Raw genomic sequence first — 12818 nt, 5'->3', positions numbered from 1 at the left:
GTACCAGGCAGCAGGGCAACAAGCAGGAAGGCAGTCCTTCGGCAAAGCAGTCCAGATGAGTCCTCTAGGCAGCCAGGCAGTCTCTCTGACAGAGTCCTGGTATAGGTCTAGAAGTGTCTGATTTGATGGGTCAAAGACCCAGTTTGTATACCCAAAAATGCCATGAAGTGGGGGAGACATCAAAGAGTGGTTTTGAAGTGCACAAGTTCCCCGTCGAGCCCAGTCCTGTCTGCCAGGATCCCTTTGGGGGGGTTATCAGTCCATTGTGTGAGGGCAGTCCACTGGCCTCTGAAACGTAAGAGAGAGCCCCTCCACCCTTCCTGCCCAGTGAGACCCACTCAATATGCAGATGAATGCAGATGTGACTGAGTGTCCTGTGTTTATGGCTGTCTTGGTGAAATGCACAAGGAGAGCTATAAACCAGCACAGACCAGACATGGATCAGAGACAGGCTGTACGTCACAGATAGCAGTAAGTGTAGAGAAATGCCTACTTTCTAAAAGTATCATTTCTAAAAAAGTGATATTAAATCCAAATTCACCAATGAGCAGGATTTTCTATTACCATCCTGGCTAAACTATACAAGACAGGGCAACTCCTCCCAGATCATAATCTACCACTTGTCAGGGGGACCAGATCCTCGGGGCTTGCGCACGTTCCCAACATGTCACCTCTTGGCAGCTCCAAACTCCACTAGTAAATAGCACAGAGTTAAAGAATGGCCAAGTGGGGGAATGGGTATTGGGTTGGGAACAGCGGGGAAGGAGACCTGTGGAAGCAAGAGTTAAACAATACAATTGCAAGATTAATCACAATGACTTTCAATAAGTTCTGTTTCAAATAACACTTATACTGAAAACATGAATGGCCTTAGGCTTTACTATAACTAGGCCTCAAGAATCTAGGTCCCTGGAAATCAAGAAAGGTTAAGCAGGGTTTTTAAATAAACATTCCAGAATTAACATATCATTTTATGAACAATGAACGCTCTCCAAATAGTTTTTAGAATAATCACTGCATTGCCACAAAAATCAAAGAGCACCTGTTTTTTTCTCTGCATGAATGAACTGTACTGGAATCATGAAAAAGAATGTTAAGTCACACTCTGATTAAGAATTCCATGACTCCAATGTTCAGGAAATAGTATGCACCTAAAATCGAACTGCACACCAAGATTTCAATTTCTAGAAATGATCGCGCACTCTGCCGATCTGTCTTTCAAAAGTGAAATGCCTGGAATGAATTGCGCACACTGTTGCCAATTCGATCATCAAGAGCCAAAATGGCAGGAAATGATCGCGCACACTGTTGTTGATTCAAACTTCACAATGCAAATGCCATGAAATGATCGTGCGCACTGCAGATCTGAATGGCAAGAAATAAATGCCAGGAATGAATCGCGCACACTGTTGCCGATTCGAACTTCACAATGAAAATGACAGGAAATGATTGCGCACACTGCCGATCTGAACATCAAGAATTAAATGCCAGGATTGAATTGCGCACACTGTTGCCGATTCGAAAGTCACGATATAAATGTCATGAAGTGATCACGCACACTGCCGATCTGAATGCCAAGAATTAAACGCCAGGAATGAATCACGCACACTGTTGCAGATTCGAACTTCACAATGCAAATGCCATGAAATGATCGCGCACACTGCCTATCTGAATGCCAAGAGTCAAATGCCAGGAAAACAATCGCACACGCGATTACAAGTTTAGGCCCAAAACTTAAGTGTCCCTGGAAACGGAGTCGGGGGCCTAACCCCGACCTCCGCCTTACCGCCCTGCTTGAAGATCACCAGATAAATGAGAGCAGGCCTGGAAATGGCTGGATAGGCCTCCGGGACAGGAGCTCAGAAAAATGCTGGTGCTCTGCACCAGGACCTCTGAATAGTGAGCACGTGGGACTGGGCTGGCTCCCTTATATAGAGGCAAGCCCGGCCCACGAGACACACCCCACCATGCTGAAAGAAAGGCTTCTAGAAAGTCTTAGAATAAAGGACCACACCCTGCAATCCTGCAAACAAGCCTTGCAAATGAACAATAAATTACAAACAGCATTAATGACTTTTCAAGGTAAAATCTCTGCAATGCAAAAGGTCAACATACTGCATAGAAACACAATGCATGAAATATGCCCTTGCAGAAGGACTGGGTTTTTTCATTTACGTCGCCCGTAGAGCGCGCACTGTCCTGATGTTGACACCACTTAAAAGTATGTGAGGGGAGTTCTAATGCTAGTTTATGAGAGTAGCAGGCCTCACAGTAGTGGAAAATGAATTGTGGGTGTTTCACTACCAGAACATGTTGTCGCGTGGGCTCTCATTATCCTAAATGAGACTACTGGATTTCTAGGCAGCAGGATCGATAACGGTGTGGGGGACTGAGTCTGACCCACGTGTAAGGAACTCTGTCACCATAAATCCTGTTGTTGCTCCGGCTAACTAGCAGTGCCTCATTTCTCCCATGGGGAAGAGATGATTGGGCAGCCGAGCGCATGACATCTTTGGAACTTCTCAGGGAAGTCGTGGTCACTCAGATCCAAACCAACTCTCTCATTTATAATATGGTCTCATATACAAATGACAAAGACAGTATAAGTTTTATATGATGTTTTAATAAAATGACTGTATTTTAGAAAATAAGGCGTGAGCCGCAATAACCAGAACAATACAACATATTAGGATTGAGATAGTCACCAGGAGAGTAAAACATAAGAATAAAGCTATCATAATTCCTAACAGTTTCTACTCTCCCTCTGCTTGTTCTATTTAGAGCACAGCATGTTAAGCTTCTAGCTTGCCTTTCTGAATCACTAGGGAACATACGCCCTCATACCTGAGCAAAGGCCTGTGATCTGGTTCAGCATCTGCAACGAGGCAGTCAGCGTCTAGTTGTGGTTCCCTGGTGGGAATCTCCATCTTGCATGTATTGGGACAAGGAAGTGATATTATAACTAACATGTCATCGTGATCACAAAATGTCCCTACGCAGGAATGCCAAATCTAAACTCCTACCACGTCTATCGGCAATATACCAGACTGTATCCTTGACTGAAGCACAGAGTGAATATGTTATGAAGAACTCCAGTGCTGAAGTAAGCAAAACAGTGTGATATCAATAAAAAACAATACCGTAGAACTGGCTATTTTGTAAAATAACAGTACGAAGCCTAATAAAAAGCATTTAGAGCAAAGTGCACAGAGGCTCTACGCTGTCAGCAAATGAATAAAATACATTTAGGGCAAAGTGCACAAAGGCCTAAAGCCTGAAGCTAATGCGCAAAATATACGTAAAACTAACCACACTACACCCTCCCCTTGTCGGTAGCAAGTGGTTCCAATAATATAAAAACATGCCCCAAATATAAACACTACATTTCGACAAGATGGGAAGACAACAAAGTCATAAATTTAGGAAACATGTGACGATAGAGCGAAATTCAATATAGTGTCAATTTAGTCGGAAGGGAAAAAAAAATCCAATTGTCAGACAGAAGCAATAGAACGTAGGAGCTCCTCCACTTCGAGATATGTTAAGATCGGAAGATCCACGTCACAAAGTACCATGGAGCAGGTGTGTTCCAAAGCCCCAAAATCACTCAGGGCGGCACCCCGTGCAGGGCCAAGGAAAGAGACAATACCATCTTCCTCCAGGAATGGAATCTCATAATCCGCCTCACGAAGCAAACGCAACCGTAGTGCACAAGTCTGGGAATGAGCCCTAATCGGGAACATCAACAGATCAGGATCGACCACTGGAGAGCGCTGCAGCGAGAGACAGAAAGCCAGTGCATGTTCAAACAAGCACCAAAGGCACCGAAACACGGGCTGTACACAATCCAAAACCGGTCTGAATGACAGAGACCAGTCACACTCCAAATGACCCAGGAGTGTAGCTCCAAAACACTGCATCATGCGTTCACGACACAGCTGCGCTGACGGGAGCAGCAATATAGGATCTCGTCGTGGTGGGACAGCCGTTGCGAAAAAATAGCAACAATAGCAAAACTCCAGCCAATAAAGCCAAAGTAATCGGGAAACCCCCAAAAATGCTTCCGAAAATAGAGTGTATAGCCAAAGGTATCAAACCGAATATGGAAGAGAAGGTGTGAGCGAAACCAACACCAACGGATTTAAAAAAATGACCAATACCAGCAGTGCTGGATGCATTAAATATACGTCCCACAAGTTCACCGAAGTGACTTGGAAAGTTCGTATTCAAAAGGGACTGTATCTCCGCCGATGACCTTGCCACTTGAAGCGCGTAGGTCTCGCTAGCAGATGTAAGGGCCACATGCTTTTGAAACAATAAAGCTTTCAGCCTACTCAACTTGTCGAAATCAACCTTGGAAGTTTCAATATGAGGCCAGATGTCCGCTACCTCCCTAATTTGAGTTGGGGGAAACAACACATTCCCACAGCACGTAACGGCCTTGTTGACGACAACATAAACTATTCCGGCACGCATGCCACAGCAGCGTTCGCTGTTAAGAACAATGTAACTGCCGTTAGAAAGCACCTGGAAAGTGTTTTTAATTACCGGGACTGGAACTCCCTTCAGATAACAAGCTAAGTTAGCAATCGAAGCATTACACGCTCCGTGCAAGGACAGCTGTTTACAAACCATGGAATGGCTGACAGAAGCTTCGCATTCGCTACCGCTAAGAAAAACCTCCCTCAAACCATTAACACATCTGTACTGAAAGGGAAGCTCCCACACCTCGTGTATGTAACCGTCACCCAATGGTTCATATCTACCCACCGGAATGTGCTTCAAACAAGAAGTAAATTGCAGAGTGGAGATAGGCAAATTAATAACCCCATGAATCAACCACTCAACTGACGGAATCTCAGCCACCGTGAAAGGCAGTTTCTCCAATTTTTCAATATTTAACATAACATACATCGCTTCCTTCTTAGCCATCAATTGTTGTTGACGAGTTAAATTAAAGGAGATAAAGATCTCTCTGGCACGAATGTGCTGCCATGGAACGCGACCCGCCTTCAAGGTCTGAAGAGTCCAACCCAGCTGCATGATAGATCGTGTCTGACTCTGCCCATGATATAAAGAAGACATGTCTGATTTTATAATGTCAATAGCAGAATAAACAATGCTGTCAATCGTGTAAACACGGTCAGAAAGGGTATGCATGCCATTATCAACAACAGACAAAGGGGGTCATTCTGACCCTGGCGGTAAATACCGCCATGGCGGAGGTTGGCGGTAGCACCGCCAACAGGCTGGCGGTGCTCCGCCGGGCATTCTGACCGCGGCGGTACAGCCGCGGCCAGAGGCGGGAAGCCGGCGGTGTACCGCCGACTTTCTGCTGCCCATGGGAATCCGCCATGGGGATTCTGACACCCCATACCGCCATCCTGTTCCTGGCGGTTCTCCCGCCAGGAACAGGATGGCGGTATGGGGTGTCGTGGGGCCCCCGTAAGAGGGCCCCACAAAGAATTTCAGTGTCTGCTTTGCAGACACTGAAATTCGCGACGGGTGCAACTGCACCCGTCGCGCCTTCCCACTCCGCCGGCTCCATTCTGAGCCGGCTTCCTCGTGGGAAGGGTGTTTCCCGCTGGGCTGGCGGGCGGACTTTCGGCGGTCGCCCGCCAGCCCAGTGGGAAACCCAGAATGACCGCCGCGGTCTTTTGACCGCGGTACGGTCTTCTCGGCGGTTCCCGCTTGGCGGGCGGCTACCGCCGCCCGCCAAGCTTAGAATCAGGGCCAAAGTCTGCAGCAGATTTTCCTGATCAATCTGTCTTAATCGGGCTGCAGCCTCCTGTTGGGAAAGTTTCCAAAACTCATTATATACTTCGTATAAGAACCTTTTCCTCCGCAGCACCTTGGGACCTGATAAGAAATCTTGTAAATCAGTACCATTAAACAGTAACTTGAGATGTGACTTAACTGCATCCAGCGTGGAGTACTTCAACCATTGTTGACAAAGCTTCCCCACGCTGTATGTAGTTATTATATCAGCATGTTCTGATGAAATGTAACAAGGGTCTGCCCTACTAGTCCTGAACCCCCCTGAAGAGGTGACAAAACGTTGATGACACTGATTAGTGTCTACAGGCCACAATAACCACCCGCCCGGATGTAACGATGAAGCGTTAAGCGTACCATTCTGGACCCAATGCGTAAATTCACGAAAAGTAGCATTCACATAGTGCTGCCAATTATTTAATTTGGAAGGGACAGGTATACTAGGCAAAGTCAACTCTCTAATCGACGCCAAGCCCAAACAACTAGTCTGTTGTACTGTGTCATTGAGGAAAATCATTTGCACAGGGATAATGCACGCTCTAAATAATGTATCCCTGCCTTGCATCTGCCAATTTTTCGTACCCCAAACACTTTTCAAATCAACAGTCTTCAACCAGTATTCATATCCCTCGACCGAAAGTTGAGATACAAACGAATTTGAATATAGTAATTTAGTATCGGTCAATAAAATTTGCTTATTAGAATACGGTGCAACCTTAAAATAGTAAGACTTAGCATTCCGCTGATCATGCCCAGAAAAATATGCAAATTTATCATTATACGTTTTCGAACTCCCTTGTGGAGGAGTCGAGCAATGTTCCCATTGCACATAATTAAATATGGACTTAGAGCTACTAGCTTTGTGAATGAAGTGGTGTCCATAACAGTTGTAGCAAAACATGTCACCATGATTATCTCTAAATTGGTAAGCATCCTCATCGTCATAGACAGTATAATATTGCAAATCCTTCAGCATAGAATCTACTGTCTTCACATCCCAATCATCAGAAACAATGCCTGGTATAACAATACCTTTCATTGATAACTTGAGGACATAAGGTATTTGAATTAATTCAGTGGGACCATATATATCAAACATTACTTTATCCCACACAATCCCATCCGGAATTGGTATTGCAGAAATGTTCACATTGGACAAGTCTCTTCGAACCATATGAGACAAAAAATGTGGTCTTAACACAGTCTCCACGTGCTCAATGTCTGATCGATCAGGAAGAAAATGACCATGTATTACGAGAAAAAAAGTAACCACAAATCCCAACCATAAAAAAAGAGTCATTACAGCCATAAATAGCCACAAATAGTTCCAAGGAATAACAAAATATGTACGTTTAAGCCAACTCAGTAGCTTACGTGGACCTGGGACAGAAGACAGCGATGACGAAGAGCTGGATACAGCCGCATCCGCGTTGTTGAAGCAGCCAGAGGCAGTTCTTGCAAAAGGCGCAACAGTGAACAGAGAAGCAGATGGAGGCTCTCTCCTAGGTACGCTATAAATCACATGTTCAGAAACATCAGTAGAACGTACAGCAACTTGATCAAAAGATTCGATATTAATCGTTGACTGTGGAACAATCGCAAGATCATCTTCCACCCTCCCCAAGCTCGGAGAGGAAACAGTGTTGGTGCAAATCACCTGCAGCGGGACTTCTACCCCAGTAGTGAGAGGGATGCCGGAACTACTGGGTGTCCCTCTTGGTCTGCTGTGCAGAATCGGCCACATGTTGTAACTTGACATTATCAATGGGAAAAAAACGATTTCCTTTGGCCCCTTGCAGCGGCGGTAAAATCACAGTTCTCGTGCCGCTCACCCCTAACACCGGGACAGGTGCTCGATAAGAAGGACCAAATTCTTTCTTTACTGCGACCTTTTTACACACTAGATCCCCAATCCTGGGTATCCAACCAGTAGGTGTTACTGGCTCATCCTTAATTCCTGAGGAGGCAGCACTTGCAGAAGAGTTATCTTCACGGAATTGTTGTAAATCCTGCAAAACAGTGACACGATCATTTATGTCAAAGGGCGTATCTGCCGCCTCCACACCAGGACCATCTAGATCAGGAACATACATTCGTGTTCCGAACGGGCACTCATATGAAGTATGACCCCCCGGTGACCTTCTAGGCAAGTTATTAAGTGCTCTCTGTACTCCATACAGGTGGGCTAGCCAACTATGACCCGTACCTATAACCCTGGCCGTTAAGGATTGCTTTAAATCACGATTTAAACGCTCCACAACAGAATTTCCCTCGGGATGAAATGGAGACGAGAATTGGAGCTGGACCCCCAACGAAGCCATGGTGTCCCTGAATGCCTTAGAGGCATAAGCAGGGCCCTGGTCCGAATGAAAAGCCGCAACTGCAAATGTATCGACAAAGATACGCAAATCTTTAATAACAGTCCGAGCGTCAACCGAGCACTGTGGCCAGACCCACACAAATCTGGAGCACGAATCCACAGCAACCAATATGTATTTGTATGCACTATCTGGTGTCAGTGGACCACAATGGTCCAAGTACACACACTGTAATGGTCTGTTCGAAATCAGAAGGGGCGTCTGCTGCGGGCGTCTAGCCGACGACGCTTCAATTTGTTGACAGACGTCACAACAAAGGACATACTGCTTCGTCTCTTTATAGAGACCAGGCCACCAGTAACGGGCCTGTAAAAGTGAAATCGTGGCAGCCACACCAGCATGTGCAGATGCCACCCCTTCATGTGCTGCAGAAATTAATCGAGGTCTCTCAACTTTATTTGGTAATTCACGTACACCAATGCCCGGAATATTAACAACAGCATTTAGCGCACCACTCAAGCAGTAACTATATTTAGAAGGAAATCCTTTAGGGAACGGCGTGCCATCAGCCGTAGCCTTTATGGCAGCCGAAATCTCTGTGTCTGGTTTGGAACTCGAACGAGTCACTGCGGCTACAGTGGCGACAGCCACTGCCGACTTTGCAGCTTCATCAGCCAAAGTATTCCCAGCAACGTGTATTCCAACGCGCTGGTGTCCAAGTGTATGTACAACATGGACTCTAGGAAGCGTTTCTTTCAGATCCGCAACCGTACCCCACAACATTTTATGTTTAATGGTGTTGCCTTTAGAATCTCTGAACCCATTCATCTTCCAATAGTGCAGATATTCATTGAAAGACTGCACACAGTAGTAGGAGTCACAGACCAGCAAGGTCAAAATGACCGGATCCGCGTGCTCCAACGCTAACAAAAGAGCTTTGAGCTCAGCCAGCTGCGCCGTGCAATCTCCCAAGGTTTTAGCATAAGTATGTCGGGGGCAGAACACTTCCCCCTCCATAGTCCCGCTCACCACCGCACATGCAGCAGAATACTGTTGTTTAGTCCCAAACGCTGGTTGCGCAGAGCCATCGGTATACATGACCACTTCATATTGGTCAATAGGCAATATGCCAGCAGGAACTGGGTACTCTATTTCATATTGAAGAAATTCTTGAGTCTGCAGCTTAGGGTCAAATATGTAATCCACATCAGTGGCTGTCAAAGACGTAGCCCATTGTATCCACCGCGGGTGTAAAGCTTTCAAATTAGGAACACTCGCTTTTGTAACAGCCTCTAAGGCCGGAATCGGGGAAACGACAATGATGCGTTGGCCCTGGGCAAGCGGTCTTTCTTTGATCACAGCCATCTGTACTGCAGTGAGTATTTTCTCAGTCTGTGCAAAACGTTGTTCTGCAGCAGAATACAAGTGGGACTTGTATGCTATCGGGACTGTCTCACCCTCATTAAAGGTGACATACGTAAACCCAACAGCCCCAGGTATCACCCTGATGACTAAATGGGGGTCATTCCTACCCTGGCGGTCCGAGACCGCCAGGGTTGCGGACCGCGGATGCACCGCCAACAGGCTGGCGGTGCATCCAAGGGCATTCTGACCGCGGCGGTACAGCCGCGGTCAGAAACGGAAAACCGGCGGTGTCCCGCCGGTTTTCCGCTGCCCTATGGAATCCTCCATGGCGGCGCTGCAGGCAGCGCCGCCATGGGGATTCTGACCCCCTTACCGCCAGCCAACCTGGCTGGCGGTAACGGGTGTCTTGGGGCCACTGGGGGCCCCTGCAGTGCCCATGCCAATGGCATGGGCACTGCAGGGGCCCCCTAACAGGGCCCCACTAAGATTTTCAGTGTCTGCTATGCAGACACTGAAAATCGCAACGGGTGCAACTGTAACGATGAAGCGTTAAGTGTACCATTCTGGACCCAATGCGTAAATTCACGAAAAGTAGCATTCACATAGTGCTGCCAATTATTTAATTTGGAAGGGACAGGTATACTAGGCAAAGTCAACTCTCTAATCGACGCCAAGCCCAAACAACTAGTCTGTTGTACTGTGTCATTGAGGAAAATCATTTGCACAGGGATAATGCACGCTCTAAATAATGTATCCCTGCCTTGCATCTGCCAATTTTTCGTACCCCAAACACTTTTCAAATCAACAGTCTTCAACCAGTATTCATATCCCTCGACCGAAAGTTGAGATACAAACGAATTTGAATATAGTAATTTAGTATCGGTCAATAAAATTTGCTTATTAGAATACGGTGCAACCTTAAAATAGTAAGACTTAGCATTCCGCTGATCATGCCCAGAAAAATATGCAAATTTATCATTATACGTTTTCGAACTCCCTTGTGGAGGAGTCGAGCAATGTTCCCATTGCACATAATTAAATATGGACTTAGAGCTACTAGCTTTGTGAATGAAGTGGTGTCCATAACAGTTGTAGCAAAACATGTCACCATGATTATCTCTAAATTGGTAAGCATCCTCATCGTCATAGACAGTATAATATTGCAAATCCTTCAGCATAGAATCTACTGTCTTCACATCCCAATCATCAGAAACAATGCCTGGTATAACAATACCTTTCATTGATAACTTGAGGACATAAGGTATTTGAATTAATTCAGTGGGACCATATATATCAAACATTACTTTATCCCACACAATCCCATCCGGAATTGGTATTGCAGAAATGTTCACATTGGACAAGTCTCTTCGAACCATATGAGACAAAAAATGTGGTCTTAACACAGTCTCCACGTGCTCAATGTCTGATCGATCAGGAAGAAAATGACCATGTATTACGAGAAAAAAAGTAACCACAAATCCCAACCATAAAAAAAGAGTCATTACAGCCATAAATAGCCACAAATAGTTCCAAGGAATAACAAAATATGTACGTTTAAGCCAACTCAGTAGCTTACGTGGACCTGGGACAGAAGACAGCGATGACGAAGAGCTGGATACAGCCGCATCCGCGTTGTTGAAGCAGCCAGAGGCAGTTCTTGCAAAAGGCGCAACAGTGAACAGAGAAGCAGATGGAGGCTCTCTCCTAGGTACGCTATAAATCACATGTTCAGAAACATCAGTAGAACGTACAGCAACTTGATCAAAAGATTCGATATTAATCGTTGACTGTGGAACAATCGCAAGATCATCTTCCACCCTCCCCAAGCTCGGAGAGGAAACAGTGTTGGTGCAAATCACCTGCAGCGGGACTTCTACCCCAGTAGTGAGAGGGATGCCGGAACTACTGGGTGTCCCTCTTGGTCTGCTGTGCAGAATCGGCCACATGTTGTAACTTGACATTACCAATGGGAAAAAAACGATTTCCTTTGGCCCCTTGCAGCGGCGGTAAAATCACAGTTCTCGTGCCGCTCACCCCTAACACCGGGACAGGTGCTCGATAAGAAGGACCAAATTCTTTCTTTACTGCGACCTTTTCACACACTAGATCCCCAATCCTGGGTATCCAACCAGTAGGTGTTACTGGCTCATCCTTAATTCCTGAGGAGGCAGCACTTGCAGAAGAGTTATCTTCACAGAATTGTTGTAAATCCTGCAAAACAGTGACACGATCATTTATGTCAAAGGGCGTATCTGCCGCCTCCACACCAGGACCATCTAGATCAGGAACATACATTCGTGTTCCGAACGGGCACTCATATGAAGTATGACCCCCCGGTGACCTTCTAGGCAAGTTATTAAGTGCTCTCTGTACTCCATACAGGTGGGCTAGCCAACTATGACCCGTACCTATAACCCTGGCCGTTAAGGATTGCTTTAAATCACGATTTAAACGCTCCACGACAGAATTTCCCTCGGGATGAAATGGAGACGAGAATTGGAGCTGGACCCCCAACGAAGCCATGGTGTCCCTGAATGCCTTAGAGGCATAAGCAGGGCCCTGGTCCGAATGAAAAGCCGCAACTGCAAATGTATCGACAAAGATACGCAAATCTTTAATAACAGTCCGAGCGTCAACCGAGCACTGTGGCCAGACCCACACAAATCTGGAGCACGAATCCACAGCAACCAATATGTATTTGTATGCACTATCTGGTGTCAGTGGACCACAATGGTCCAAGTACACACACTGTAATGGTCTGTTCGAAATCAGAAGGGGCGTCTGCTGCGGGCGTCTAGCCGACGACGCTTCAATTTGTTGACAGACGTCACAACAAAGGACATACTGCTTCGTCTCTTTATAGAGACCAGGCCACCAGTAACGGGCCTGTAAAAGTGAAATCGTGGCAGCCACACCAGCATGTGCAGATGCCACCCCTTCATGTGCTGCAGAAATTAATCGAGGTCTCTCAACTTTATTTGGTAATTCACGTACACCAATGCCCGGAATATTAACAACAGCATTTAGCGCACCACTCAAGCAGTAACTATATTTAGAAGGAAATCCTTTAGGGAACGGCGTGCCATCAGCCGTAGCCTTTATGGCAGCCGAAATCTCTGTGTCTGGTTTGGAACTCGAACGAGTCACTGCGGCTACAGTGGCGACAGCCACTGCCGACTTTGCAGCTTCATCAGCCAAAGTATTCCCAGCAACGTGTATTCCAACGCGCTGGTGTCCAAGTGTATGTACAACATGGACTCTAGGAAGCGTTTCTTTCAGATCCGCAACCGTACCCCACAACATTTTATGTTTAATGGTGTTGCCTTTAGAATCTCTGAACCCATTCATCTTCCAATAGTG

This window comes from Pleurodeles waltl, chromosome 1_2 (assembly GCF_031143425.1).
Source record: "Pleurodeles waltl isolate 20211129_DDA chromosome 1_2, aPleWal1.hap1.20221129, whole genome shotgun sequence".
NCBI lineage: Eukaryota > Metazoa > Chordata > Amphibia > Caudata > Salamandridae > Pleurodeles > Pleurodeles waltl.
The sequence above is the reverse complement of the archived record's forward strand: the minus strand, read 5'-3'. Positions refer to the sequence as shown.